Genomic DNA, 15,211 nt, shown 5'->3' with positions numbered 1-15,211 from the left:
CCCTTGGGATCAGAAAGATGTGATGCAAGTCGATGTTTCCGCAAGGGGGGGGTAAGGCTAAGAGACACAGAGGAAGAAGAAGACGTGTGTGCAATGAATTCTCCCTCCAGGGGTTGATATCTTCGAGTAAGTGAGTGGAGAGTACACTTGGGGGAAGGCTTGGTCCTGCCTCTCTGCTTTGAAATTCCTAACGGATACCAATGTGATGGGTGGCCCCATTCTAGAGGCAGTAAAATGTGATAGAAAAACACAGGTAAGGATTAGCTAGGCAGAGAAAAAGAAAAAGACTGAGAACACAACAAAGCCTCTTCTCTGGAAGGAAGTCAGGAATTTCTGCCTAAACCCATAAGAGAACATAGAAGATGACTGAGAAAGAGCCAGCAGTGTGCACGGGAAAGGCAGCGGGGAGGTAGCATAAAGGAAGCTGACCCCAGTGGAACAGAGATGGCTTAAAAGCGTGGCCCAGGAGGGTAGACTGAGGCTCAGAGGGTCTGCAGCATCTTTCCAAAGGAATTCCATTTTAAAGAAAATCTCTCTCAGCAAGGATATGCATATACTTTCCAGCATATGTGGCACTAAGTATTATCTCTATCACAGAATCAACCATTTAATGAATATTAATAAAATTAAAGTGGTTTAACCACAATTGTAAAATATATATTGAGAAAAGATAATCATACATCATGTATACTTTTTTAATGCACAAATCCATTTCTGTAAAGTGAGCTTTACTGGTAACAGTGATGGTAGACAAAGCTTAATGTCCCATAAAGAAATGTTAACCTCAGGTTAGCTTTTTCCATAGAATATCTAAATAACCTATTGCATCAGAAAATTAAAGTTTAGATAGAGAATTAAGTAGGCTTACTTAAGTAGATGATGGAAGTGAGGTTCATGCTTACGTACATACATGACTAACCCTTGGTATATATGTGTACATGGCTAACCCTCAGAGTGCTTTGACAACTTTCTAAATATTATGTGCATACAATACCAAGACAAAAATAAAGACCTTTCCCTGTATCACCCACTATAAGAGAACTAGAAGAAAAAAAAATGTTTGAAAAATTAGTATTTGATTCAACTCTACCCTTCCTCCTGATAACTGAATAAACAGAGCCCTGAAAAGTAGAAGACAAACTTGTTTCTTAATCCTGCTGACTGGACAAAGCAAGTACAGATTATTTTTAAAGGTGAGGGGCATACTGAGAGTGGAAATAAAGGATAAGAATTAAACCACAGATGCTCAAACACAGGGTGGACAGATGTGTGCTCTTACTAAGATGGGCCATGCAATCTAAGATTCCAGTCAGACTTGCTTTGCCCGAATTCTTTCATCTTAAGTTATCCCATAGAAAAATCATACCATCATCTCAACAGATGGCAATGATAGTCATCGCTTACTGAGGGTCAACTATATTCCAAGGGCAATGCCAAACACATTACAGGCTTTAGCTCATGTGCCATTTATAGGATGCCTATGAGGTGGGTACGATTGCTATCTGCACTTTATAAATGATGAAACTGAGAGCAGAGCGTAAGCAGCTAGCCGAGGTTGTGATGCAATGCTGCTAAGTGGTAGAGCCGGGCTTCCAGTCAGTCCAATCTCTTCAACACTGCACCAGTCTTGACCTAAAAATACCTTTGGCAAAATTCACTATACATTTTTTTAAAAAAAATAATAAATTCTTAATAATAGGAATAGAATAATAATTTCTTAATACAATCAAATCTTCCTTAAACTAATTCCAACTTCAAACCTACTAGCAAATCACTCTAAGTATCCCCATTGTATTCAAGAATAAGATGGATACTCTGGTGGCTATTCTCTGGCATCTGGAAGAAATTCCTGCAATTTCTTTTTTTTTTTTTAAGATTTTATTTAGTTACTTGATAGAGAGTGAGAGAGGGAGAGAGAGCACAGAGGGAGAGGGAGAAGCAGACTCCCTGCCGAGCAAGGAGCCAGATGCAGAATGCGATCCCAGGACCCTGCGATCATGACCTAAGCTGAAGGCAGACGCTTAACCAAGTGAGCCACCCAGGCGCCCCTGGAATTTCTGATTAATAAAAACAAGGCGTAAAAATATACAGTTATAGCTATTCAAAAACATAAAACCATTACTTGTAGATTCTACAGTTATTTTTTTGATTTTACAATTATTTAACTAACGAAGTTAAGCAAATTACCTGAGACATCATATGAACTAAAATGGCAAGAAAAAGTAAAAATTAAATAACCACTTGTTTTCATGGTCATCATTCTGTATCTTAGCAATATGTAGAGGAAATTATCTAACTCACATTACTGACAAAATTATACAATACTTAGGAATGAATACGATAAGGTATATACCAGAAGGATATAAAAAATCAGTAACACTAGATTGAAAAGCAAAAAGGACAATAAATTGATTTGAGAAGCATATTTTATCCCTGAATGGTAACACTGTATATTACAGAGGTATAATTTTTTCCAAATTATTTCATAAGAAATGAAATTAGAAGTGACATTGACATAAAAATTGATACAGGAAGTGAAACTGACACTATGATTTTTAAGTTCATGTGAAAAAGTCCACTGGTGAAAATAATTTTGAAATAGAAAGGTAATTTAAATAAACAAAACCAGTCTTAGTAGGTGGCAAAATTTACCACAAAATGAAAATAAGTGACTGACGTATTGATAGATGTCTCTCTGAAAGAATCTTGAAGCTGCAGGTAAGAGAATGGTTACTATTTAACAAAGATTCTGTGAAGCTATTGGCTAGCTGTTGAGAAAAATTACATTCTCCTCTCACTTCATATGACAAATTCCAGCTTTTAAAAAAAGACATCTAGAAAAAAATATGTAAGTAAGCATCTGATTTCTGGATAGGCTTAAGGCAATTTTAAAAAAGTTCAACAGGGGCACTGGGGTGGCTCAGTTGGTTAAGCATCTGCCTTCGGCTCAGGTCGTGATCTCAGGGTCCTGGGATCGAGCGCCGCATAGGGTTCTCTGCTCAGCGGGGAGCCTGCTTCTCCCTCTGCCCCTCCCCCTTCTCATGCTCTCTCTCTCTCTCTCTCTCTCAAATAAATTAAAATCTTAAAAATAAATAAATAAATAAATAAAAATTTAAAAAGTCAACAAAATAAGATTGATAGATTTAATGTATAATGAATAAAATAATAGGATAAACAGACTAAAAATGTGGAACTAAAAATTTTAAATATTCCTTATATATTCAAAGATTATAAAATTCGGTAAGAAAAAACATCTCTAAATATGAGAAACTCGAAAAGATAAGTACAGAGTGAAAATACAGACAACAAATGAACACTTTAAGGAATTCAGTGTCTACAGTAATCAAGAATGCAAGATAAAATGAGATAAAATTTCTCACTTAACAAATTTGCAAAAAATTACATTTTATTGTATTTTTTCTGTAAAGGTAATATATTCACATGGTTGAGAAACAAAACAATATGAAAAGGTATTCATTTAGAAATCACACCCTGATTCTTTTCCCTGTCCACCCTGTATTCCCTCCACCCTCTTCTCCTTATTTAAACAACCATTTCTATTAGCTCCTGTGAATCCTTGACAGCAAGCAAATCGAGAATATATACTTATATTCCCACGTTCCATAAATAAAATTAAGAAAATGGCTAGCATTTTGCATGAGGTTGAATTTTTATGAATTAAAAGACTTCACATTTTTTGTTATGCAAACTACCTATTCATGATTTTTGTCCATTGTTCTACCGCTTTTTACTTCTCCCCAACCCCACGTTTTCTAAAATATATTAGAAAACTCTTGGTGGGGCGCCTGGGTGGTCAGATGGTTAATAGTCTGCCTTCAGGGGCGCCTGGGTGGCTCAGTTGGTTAAGCGACTGCCTTCGGCTCAGGTCATGATCCTGGAGTCCCGGGATCGAGTCCCGCATCGGGCTCCCTGCTCAGCAGGGAGTCTGCTTCTCCCTCTGACCCTCTTCCCTCTCGTGCTCTCTATCTCTCATTCTCTCTCTCTCAAATAAATAAATAAAATCCTTAAAAAAAAATAGTCTGCCTTCGGCTCAGGTCATGATCTCGGGGTCCTGGGATCAAACCCCCATGTCTGGCTCCCAGCTCAGCAGGGAGTCTGCTTCTCCCTCTGTGATTCCCCCTGCTTGTGCTCTCTCTGTCTCTCTCTTTCAAATAAATAAATAAAATCTTAAAAGAAAAGAAAAGAAGAGAAAACTCTTGGTGATTTCAGAGGTAAATACTTTTTCCCAGTTTATCATTCTTCTTTAGAATTTTTCGAGAATAGCTGCTTTTTGTTTTGTTGCCAAACCAAAGGATTTTATAATTTGTCTTTTTTTTCCTCTCTTTTAGACGTTAGAATTGAATCATAGTTAGAAATCTTTTCAGTTACATTCTTTTGGGTTTTCTAAGTATTAAGTCATCTACAATAACAGTTTCTCTTGTCTGGTTTTGTTGACTAACAACTCTGGTAAAACGTCACTAGTAGATGTGAGAGCTTTGCACCCTTATCTTGTTTGTCTTTTGGCAAAAATAGCAGAAGTGCCTCTAGCATTTTGCCATTAATTATTATACTGTTTTGGGCTGAGTTGGTGTGTGTATGAATGCGTGAATGCATAAATAGTTTGTTATGGTTACAAAATGCTTAACTCTTACTTAATATTGAGTTGTCTCTTAAAAAAAAAAATATATCCAGAACGGCTGTTGAATTTTGTCAAATGAACACTCAACATCTATAGAGATTAACATATAATTTTTCCTTTAGATCAATTAATATGATGAATTCTTTTTAATGGAGTTCATCATTTTTCATTCCTGGAATGAACTCTACTTCATCATGATATATTACTCCTTGAATGAGTTGCACGATTCTTTCACCTGAAAATTTTCTGAAGAGTTTTGCATTGATATTCATAAATGAAATCATGGATAGTTTTCTTCTTGTGAAATTTTGACCAAGCTTAGGTGGTCCACGATATTATGACCTCATGAAAATAATTTAAAGTTTATATTACTCTGAAAGGGGTTAAATCACACTGAAACCATCTCTTCTTAAAAAATTCACCAGATAAAATGTAATATACAAATGATGAATATCATAATATCTAGATAACAACTAATATCCAGAGTATCAACTTTAAAAAGATGCATGTTGTAATATTTAAGGTAACACATAAGAGTAAAATAATATGAATTAACAAATTAGTAGAGGAAAAGGGGATAATAAAAAGTTGATTAACGCACACAAAAGCAAGAAAGGAAGAAAAAGCTACATAAAGAGATGGGTCATATAGAAAACCATAGTTGGATGGTAGATATAAGCACAACTATATCAGTAATTATATTAAATGAAAATAGAGTGAGATTGACGGGTGGAATTAAAAACAAAAATGTAAAACACAGCTACATGTTGTTTACAAGAGACACACCTGTAACATATGGGCAAAGACAGGCTAAAAGTCAATGGAAGGGAAGCTATAAATTATGCAAACATTAAAGGAAATAATCTGGGGTAACTATATAATATTGGAAAAAGCAGCCAGTAAGCCAGATAACTGTATTAGAAAGACAGGAGAGCACTTCAAATCCATGAAAAGGTCCATTCACCAGGGGATAGCACAATCCAAAAGACAACCTTCTAAAACCATAGCTTTAAATTTTATCAAGAAAATGAGTAAAACTAGAGGAAAAATAGGCAAATTCACCATTATTGTGGGTGATTTAAAAATATCCCTCTCATAAGCTCATAGAATAACAATAAAATATAAATTCAGGAAGGACAGAGTAGGTCTAAAAGGAAAAATAATACACTTGATCTACCTAACTTGTATGCTGCATTGTTCCAACAACGGCAAAATTCACACTTTTTTCAAGTTGTATTGGAACATCTGCCAAAGTTGACCATATGTGGGGTCATTAAGCAAGTCATTACAAAATTAAAAGGACTGAAATTATTCAATGCTTATTCTCTGACAGAATTCTGGCTGCGAAATCAGTAACAAGAAAGATAACTAGGGAATTTGTAATTGTTTGAAAATCAAGCAATATGTGTTTGAATAACAAATGAGTCAGGAGAAATCCCAATGGAAATCAGACAAACAATGAAGATATGACATCATCATTAGACACAGAAGAAATATTCCATTAAGGAGTGTGATTCCAGGCAAGCAGGAGGAAGTGAAAATGGGCAAGAAGTAGGAGAAGGGGAGAGAGCCCACAGAAGGGGATACGGTGGGGCTGGCCATTTCTAAGGGCACACAGCACACAAACTGCCCCATAAGTGGTCACTCCCAGGCAGAGAAAAGGTCAAGAATGTGTTACTAACTCCTCCATCATCCTGGTCAAGGATGAGCCACAGAGCCTGTTAATTCATTCCCATCTCCACGTCAGGAGCAGAGCCCAGGCAAGAAGCCCATGTGAAGTCCCTCGGAGTTCCTAAGACGCGGTGTATGCCTCTGTTCCAAAGCCCCTCCAGCTTCGTCCCTGGAAGATGTTGCCGAGGAACACAGCCCCTGCCTTCCAGGGCATTCCTCTCCTTTTGGAACGTGCTCTCTGAAATCTACCACCAGTGGGAACAGAGAATCTTTCTCCATTTCTTAACAGCCAATGACTTCCTGTTGGAGCTTCGTTCCCACTCAGAACAGGGTTCTTTCCCTCTTGGGCTCCTGATCTGCTGGCGACTGTGGACATCTGCTGTCACGGGGCCCTCCCGTCTTGCCATTCCTCTGCGTCACTCAGTAGGGCTTCCTGCACAAATTCTGCTGGCCTCAGCTGCTTTTGCCTACACTGACACAAGTTTGGATTTTATGGCTTTTCACTATCTCTGGGGTTTGTTATAGATTCCGTTTGTGCGTCACCCTGCAATCCCATGCTATATGATTTCCTGGAGGGAAATTACACTGGGCCCAAACTACTGCCCTATTCATCATGGCACCGGGAAGAATTGTTTTAAAACTCTTAAATGTCAGCACTAGTGAGGATGCGGTGTCACCAAGGCTCACAGAAGGGTGCCGAAGGTATAAATTTATACATATTTTCTGGAATATGTATTGAGCACCGTTAAAATATTTAAAATGTCAGACATCTTAATTCTCTTCCTAGGAAATTTTCCTTAACAAAATTGTCAGAAAACTGGACGGAGATTTATTCAAGGATACATTCACATAAGTATTATTTTTAATAACCACAAATGAATACAATCATAATGGATTGTGATACATTTTAAATCAGAGTATTATACTCACATTAAAAATAATATTTGCTTTACTTATGTAATGTCACAGGGAAATGTCACCATCTGCTGTTAAGAAAACAAAACTACGAGGCAAATGTTCACACTTTTTTTATATTCACTATGTAGAAAAAATAACAATGCAACGGGTTGTCTCTTAGTAATTGCATTGCTGGATCTGATATTTCCCCCACTTTACGGTTTCCTATAGTTTCACTCTTACTATGATGAACACATATTACTTTGATAATCAGAAAAATAATAAGGAAAAAAATTAAAAACTTGATATAAATTGAGTTAAAGATGGTGACTCAAGGCCACCCACGCCTGTAGGTTGCAGTCCTGGCCAAAATGAAAAGAGGAGAAGGTTTTGAGTGAAAGTATGTACAAATGAGATCCTATGCAACCTAGTCTATACCCAAATTCAGCTTTCTAAATGCATTTATTCTCGGAATCTAAAAAAGAAAACAAATACTACAAGTGATATTCAGTTAGCACAAATGTCAATGCAGCCAAAATCTCTCAAGCATAGAGTCTAGTATGCTTCCCAACGGAGTCCCCAAAATAAAAGCTACCTTCAAAGGAACATCTTATAGAAATAGCAGCTTTCTGGATCCTTGTTACAGTAACCCCGGCGCTCACTACTTTCTGGATCCTTGTTACAGTAACCCCGGTGCTCACTAAGAAGCATCTCACAGTTGATGGTTTGCTTTGACTATGCAAATTGTAAGAAATGTATCTTTTTTTTAAAGATTTTATTTATTTATTTGAGAGAGAAAGAATGAGAGATAGTACGAGAGGGAAGAGGGTCAGAGGGAGAAGCAGACTCCCCGCCGAGCAGGGAGCCCGATGCGGGACTCGATCCTGGGACTCCAGGATCATGACTTGAGCCGAAGGCAGTCGCTTAACCAACTGAGCCACCCAGGTGTCCCAAGAAATGTATCTTTAATCCTATCCAGCCAATATCCTTCCCAACCCTCCCTGACATCAGACAAGAACAGCTATCACAGGCCTGCACAAAATGACCTCATCAAAATGCCTCTGTTTTGAAGTACCCAAAAGGAAGCAATAACTAAAAATCTAGGAATCAATGAGAATTAGAAACACAGAAAGCACATGACATTTTGCTTATAGTATAGGAGAAAGTGAGATACAGAATTTCTTCATCTTATATGCAGAGGGTAGGCAAACCATGACCCACAGGCCAAACCTCACCCACCACCTGTTTTGTAAATAAAGTTTTAATTGGGACAGAGTCCCATCTTATCCACATCTATGGCAGGAATAAAGGCAGAGTGGAGTAGTTTCGGTAGATCATTTGGCTCATAAAGGCTAAGATACTTACTTCTGGCTCTTTTCAGAAAAAAAAAATTGCCTACTTCTGTTATGTACAGTGTTCTCTGTCCTCAGAAAATGCCTTAAACATTTTATGACAAATAGCATTTTCTTTCATGACCAAGATATTCATGTTTAAAATTTTGAGTGTGTTTATGTATGTATAAAATTTCAACTGGTTTTCCACATCTTCCTTATTATTAATTACATTATTACATGAAAGAGTCTTTACTACATGATATAATTCTTAAAAACTTACTTATATAACCTCCTGTGGGCTGGCTATGTGCTAACATTGACTTCTTTGCTTTCTGTGATAATACCAGCATGGCACCTGATGGAATATTGCTTTAAAGAGCCAGATGGCAGTATATAGGAATGCATTCTGTAGGAGTCAAAGGTAGGGATTAAAAGATTTACAATTATGTACTGAATAATACTTTCTTCTTTAGATTTATGATTATCTCCATACCTGATCATGCTGGAAAAGACAGGGAGACTCATATGGAGAAAGCTTCAGAAGTTCATGGGAATTTTTTTGGATTAATCTTTCCTAAAATCTTTAGACTTCCTCCAAATTTAATTCATATCCACATTGACTATAGCTACTTCATTTTGGAAGACAAATAATCATACACCATTTAAAATAAACTATAATGTTTCATGCAATTCTCTAGTAAAATGTTTTTCATTTCCCCAAAAACAGCACAAAGCAAATGTAATGTCATCAAATCTATTTGTGGACTTGATACCAAGTTACTGACCAACTCCAAGGAAGATGCTGAAAATAAGCTACAAATATCTACTCTAAGAGTGTAGTAGCAAAGTCTCCACTCAGACACTTAACAGTAAAACACAACATTATAACATCATATTTTCACGGGATATGTAATTTTGAAGGGGTTTGAATATGCCAACAGATTACACCATTAGAAAACCCTAAAGTTGGGTATTTCCTATTTTTAAAAAAGGTAGTCAAACTTATGCCCTTTTTAAAAGTTAAGCAGTATAATTCCTATTTTATAAAATAAGAAACATTTTAACCAAAATTCAGCACGGCCCATGATATAGAGGATATTTATGTTAATAATAATAACAAAATTATCTATATAATCTTATCTCTGACTCTTACTGATTTAATAAAAGTTTTGGGGCCCTGGGTGGCTCAGTCAGTTAAGCATCTGCCTTCGGCTCAGGTCATGATCCCGGGGTCCTGGGATCCAACCCCGCGTAGGGGCTCCTTGCTCAGCGGGGAGTCTGCTTCTCCCTCTCCCTCTGCAATTCCCCCTGCTTGTGCTCTCTTAGCCATTCAATATATATGCCTATATGCTGGAATCTTCCTGAATTATTTAAAATATTTATTCAAAACTTATTGTGTATAAGAACCTAGTAGCTGGTTTTGATCCTTAAGAAACATGCCAACGGGGTGGGAGGGAGTGGAATACAAACTAACTAATGCACTTCATATTTTAATAGAAAAATAAGAAAAGGCTCATGTTAAAACATAGTGAGGTAATTAATTCTAAAGAGATGAGGAAGATGAGGGATTGGGAAAGACTTCAGTGAGAAGGTGGCATTTGAGTTGGCCTTTAAGAATGAGCAGTGTTACTCTAGCAAAGTGAATGCTGCCCGCAGAGCTCAGAATTCAAGAAGGTGGGTGAGGAATGATATTTTAAGAGGATTTTGAATGTGGCTTTACTCTTGCCCTGGAAATGGTGAATAGAGCTCCATGTTGGGGATGAAGATGCATTAAGGGGGAGACTGGGTGGCTCAGTCGTTAAGCGTCTGCCTGCAGCTCAGGTCATGATCCCAGGGTCCTGGGATCGAGCCCCGCATCGGGCTCCCTGCTCGGCAGGAAGCCTGCTTCTTCCTCTCCCTCTCCCCCTGCTTGTGTTCCCTTTCTCACTGTCTCTCTCTGTCAGATAAATAAATAATCTTAAAAAAAAAAAAAGAAGAAGAAGAAGCATTAAGTTGCCCCACATTCTAAAGAGAGTTTTACAGCTAGGTCCAGACACCTGCTCCAGAGCTAACTTAGAGGTAGCCAAGCCCTTACTACTTTTACTCCCTCCAAACCACCAACTTCACCCCAAGCACCCTTCCCAAGTCCATATACAGAAGACTAAAATACCAGGAAGGAAGAGAAAGGCAATGGTTAGAATCACCAGCCAGTCGTTAAGCGTCTGCCTTCGGCTCGGGTCATGATCCCAGGACCCTGGGATCGAGCCCCACATCGGGCTCCCTGCTCAGTGGGAGTCTACTTCTCCCTCTCCCTCTGCCTGCCGCTCTGCCTACTTGTGCTATCTCTCTGTCAAATAAATAAATAAAATCTTAAAAAAAAAAAAAAGAATCACCAGCCACGAGCATGATGAGAAATGCTATGGGACTACACATAAAAGAGACTGTGCTATAGACTGAATTGTTTCCTCCAAAATTCTTATGTTGCAGCCCTAATCCCATTGTGATGGTGTCTGGAGATGAGGCTTTAGAGATGTGATTAGGGTTGAATGAGGTCATAAGGGTGGGGACCTGATGATGGGATTAGTGTCCCTATAAGGAGAGACACCAGAGACTTTATCCCCTCCACTCCCCCACACCATGTTAGGACACAGCAAGAAGACAGCCATCTGCAAGCCAGAAAGAGTCCTCACCAGAGAAGGGAAGAGCTGCCACTTTGATCTTGGACTTCCTCCAGAAGCCCAGGTATGATATTTTCTTATGGGACCCTGAGCTGAGCAATACAGACTGGCATCTCATCTCCTGGGTAGACATCATATCAGCTCAAGAGATTGCTGATTTGCTGTTAAACCTACCTTACCAAAGGGAAAAAAAAATAATAGAGAAAAGCATCAGATTTTATTTCCAGTGTTTGATTCAGCAAAGCTACGGATCAAAGCTGGCCTCTTTGCAAGGGGACTCAGATATTCAGGCCTGGGGGGCTCTCCCACTAATGGAGGGAGCTGAGAGGGTAGGAAGCGGTTAAGACTAATCACACACAGAGGGCCAGTATAGAGACCACTCTACATGTGAGGAAGAACTCACACATGTCCCACAGAAATGCCCAACTTCGGAACCCTCCTCCACAGAAGGTCTCAATGGTGAGTTACTATTAGCCAGGAAGAGAAGCAACAACCCACAGAAAATGACCTCCAATCAGAAGCTAATCTGGCCCTTTTGCCCTATGTCCCCACCCGGTCTCCACTTCCATCAGGAAAAACCAGAAGGAGGCTAGAAGGAGGCTATGAAAACGTGAACCACACCATCTTCCCCCTACTGGTCCCGCAGGTCTAACTTGAACTGGAGGAACACATGAAGATGAGACTGGGGTCTTAAATGGACTCCACAGTTACATCATTGGAAGTAACCAGCATGCTATAGGACCTAACACTTTGCAGATGAATCATTGCAAATGGATTATGAGGGGAGTGGTTCCAGAAACATTTCAGAGTTAGCATAAAGAATCTTATATACCATCTGTTTTGGAGGAAAAGGAAAGGGTCAATGACTGGTCAGAAAAGATAAATTTGTTTTGGATCGATTTAAGGCAAATTCCTATTTTCATCATTTTCTCCCATCCTCTAACAATATCTTTTCTAGTTTATTCCCTTTCAAATCCCCCTTTTAAATAACCTCTCACTTGAGGCATTACTATTATACAATATTAAGAATATCAAGAATTCTTATTAAGCTTTGTGTTGATGGAAAAGATTAAGGTTTTTGAGAAAAATGTTCCATTTAAAGTTGGTCTTGGACACAGCCCTCAATCTTAGCATGTTTTTTCTTTTTTGTCTCCACCTGTGCATCATATTTATATAACAGCCAACCCCTTAATCTTGGTTTTACTTCCCAGTTCACTGGTCTCCTCCATTATCTCCTAAGAACTTCTTTGAGATTTTTCTTGAGTATTTTTCCATCCTCTCTATGAAGCTCCATCAACTCTATCAGGCACACCTAAGATAGGACCATTCCTTGGATCCTTCTCCCTCTCGGATCAGGAAACAAGCTTCCTTGACAGCCAGGACAGCTGATGAATTCTGCAGGAGGCATGAGAATGAAATTAGCAGACACACTAAAAGGCACAGGATGGACACTCAGACCCATCCGATTTTCAAATAGAATGCCCTTGAGAAAAGGCTATGGCTTGTTGGCTTCCTCTGTTTACCCCTGAGCTTCAAAAGGGAGGATGAATAAGAGCACCTAAGACTGTGGTTTAAAGCAGGCTGGACTCAGGACAGTCTAATCCTTCACCTATTAGCAACGTGGACTACTGTTTCCTGGCCTGGGGAGATTGCAGGCTAGCTCTTTCAGGAAACACCTAAGAAGAGGCAACAAAGATACTTAAAAAACAAAAGAAACTCTAACTCAGCTTTCCTGCCATGTTGCCCCAAGAATCTGTCAGGTTAAGTGACATCCTCTTAAAAACACTGTTAAATTGTGCCTTCTCCATGAATGCACAGCAGTAATACCAGAAGATTAGGGCTGACCTAGCCAGGTCATTGGCCGCTATGTGGCCAAATACACGTTTGGGAAAACTTATCTCGTCCCTTGGAGTTTAATTAGTATGTATTTAAATGGAATTAGAAACAAAGAATGTTAGATACTCCCAAGAACTTCCAACTGGGCATCCATAGAACATAAAGAAATTGGGTCATGAAAAAATCAAGTGACTTGCTCTAAACAGCAAGGCTACGAAGGAATTGATACACAATCCATTAAGTTGTGAAGGTGCTACTCAGAGTTCTAGTGAACACGGAGGCACTCACGACCCCAGCTGACAACTCAGAGCAGAGTCTCTCCCCAGAAACGCCCTCAGTGGAAGGGAGCTGCCTAGCACAAGATCACACCTCCCTGTGGGGGCCTGGCCTCCTTCCCTGCAGTTGGGACATTCCTGAAGCTCCATCTGGGCTGCAGAGCATTCACTCTCCATGGGACCCACGGGCCGAGGCCTCTGCTGCCAACTGCATCCCTCTTCACCTGCTCCCTCTGCCTACCTTACTTCTGTCATGGCTTACTTCCATCAGGTGTCGTCCTGGAGAACAACGCCCCAGTACGCCTCCTGCATGTGCATTTCTAGATCACAGTCTGCTTCCCAGGGAACTCAACCTACAAAAACAGTCAATTCTAGTACTTGAGAAAATCGAACATTGGGAAACACTTGGCCTACACTGACGTAGACTATTGCAGGATTTCTTTTAATTTAACAAGGTGCACTATGAATCCCCAATGAATACTCAGAAGTTACAGAAAGTCAGAGAACGCTCTTTTTATATTTTGAACACCTTCTGAGACTGTTTGTGCAATATGCTCTGGGAAACATGAATGCAATTCACTCTAGCTCACATTAGAATATAACTGCTAACGTTATTCATGTCTATATATGTCCTGTAATAGCAAAAGATTGGAAATAACTTAAATCTCCACAGAGGACTGCTTAAACAAATTACGATATAGCCATAGGATGGAATATTATGCATCCATAGGGAAAAATGAGGTCTTTCAGAACCAGTATGAAAAAGTATCCAAGATATATACTTTTAAGTGCAAGAAGCAAGGTTATTCAATAGTGCATATTTGTTTTTTAAAAAAAGGATGAACATATGTTTATGTTTCCTTGGGCATGCACAAAATATTTATAAAGGTATGAACTAGGAAATGATAGCAGCACTTGTTTCCATAAAAGGGAATTAAAAGCAACTTGGTCCCCTCTGAATTTTAAACCATGGGAATAGATTACCTTTTGAAAAAAAAATTAAAATATTAAAAATTAAAAGCAAAACACCACAAAGTATTAAATAACAGATACTTAAATACTTTGTCTAATTATATATGAAGAGACCCTGGAGAAAAAATGTATAACATTTTTCTTAGTTCCTTAGATTATGAGCTCCTTGAAGACAGAAACTACGTCTTCCTATTCATTTATTTGTAATGCTCAAAGCCTAGCAGAATGCCCCAACCAGAGGAGGGAGTTAATAACATGTTTTTTAATTGAATCCTATTGTTTCTATATAGCAACAGATTTAAAGTAGCCCCTTTTCCTTTCTTTCTTTTTTAATAATAAACGAAAAAAATTTTTAATGTAGGACCCAGGGAAACTCTAGAAATGGAGGAAGAATAGCACATTCTTTTAATGTATTTTCCTGGTTTGGTTTTCCTGTTATTAGCCTATAGTCATCTAAAAAGTATCTGGAGCTATGCTGTCCAATACAGTAGCCACTAGCCATATGTGGCTATTTAAATATAAATGTAAATTAATGAAAATTCATTTTTTCAGTTGAGCTAGCCATGTTTCGAGGGTTCAAAAGCCACAAATGGTTTGTGGTTACTTTATTGGACACAGCAGATGGAGAACATTCTCACCACTGCAGAAACTTCTTTTGGACAGCACTGATGCAGGTATAGCAAAGACTTTGGTTTCAGTCCTATCTGGATTGAATCCCAACTTAGCCACTTATTAACAGTAGGGTTTAGAGGAGATTAATCAATCTCCCTGGACCTCAGTTTCTTCATCTGTATAATGGGGGAAATGACAGTGCCTCTCCTCACCGGGTCATTGTAAGGGTCAAGTGAGTTCATTCATGAAAACTACACAGAACAGGCCCAGACACACAGTGAGCACTCGAAGATGTTACCTCTCTGTGATTATCACCAC

General features: G+C 38.7%; 1 protein-coding gene across 8 annotated transcripts in view; it reads right to left on the bottom strand.

The window, feature by feature from the left end:
• Positions 1-15,211, bottom strand: part of IL15 (interleukin 15) — a 77,322-nt gene that overhangs the window by 43,446 nt on the left and 18,665 nt on the right. Inside the window, exon 1 of one of the 8 annotated variants that reach the window (XM_073892291.1) lies at positions 10,691-10,709. The exons of the other annotated variants lie outside the window; for them this stretch is intronic. The gene's annotated coding sequence lies outside the window, so the exon portion shown is untranslated. Of the gene's footprint in view, positions 1-10,690; positions 10,710-15,211 lie in introns of those variants that run through there. 8 annotated transcript variants of the gene reach the window in all.

This window comes from Callorhinus ursinus, unplaced genomic scaffold (assembly GCF_003265705.2).
Source record: "Callorhinus ursinus isolate GAN/ISIS: 27379988/994484 unplaced genomic scaffold, GSC_fseal_2.0 scaffold4, whole genome shotgun sequence".
Classification (NCBI taxonomy): domain Eukaryota; kingdom Metazoa; phylum Chordata; class Mammalia; order Carnivora; family Otariidae; genus Callorhinus; species Callorhinus ursinus.
This window is presented reverse-complemented; position numbering and strand designations above follow the sequence as displayed.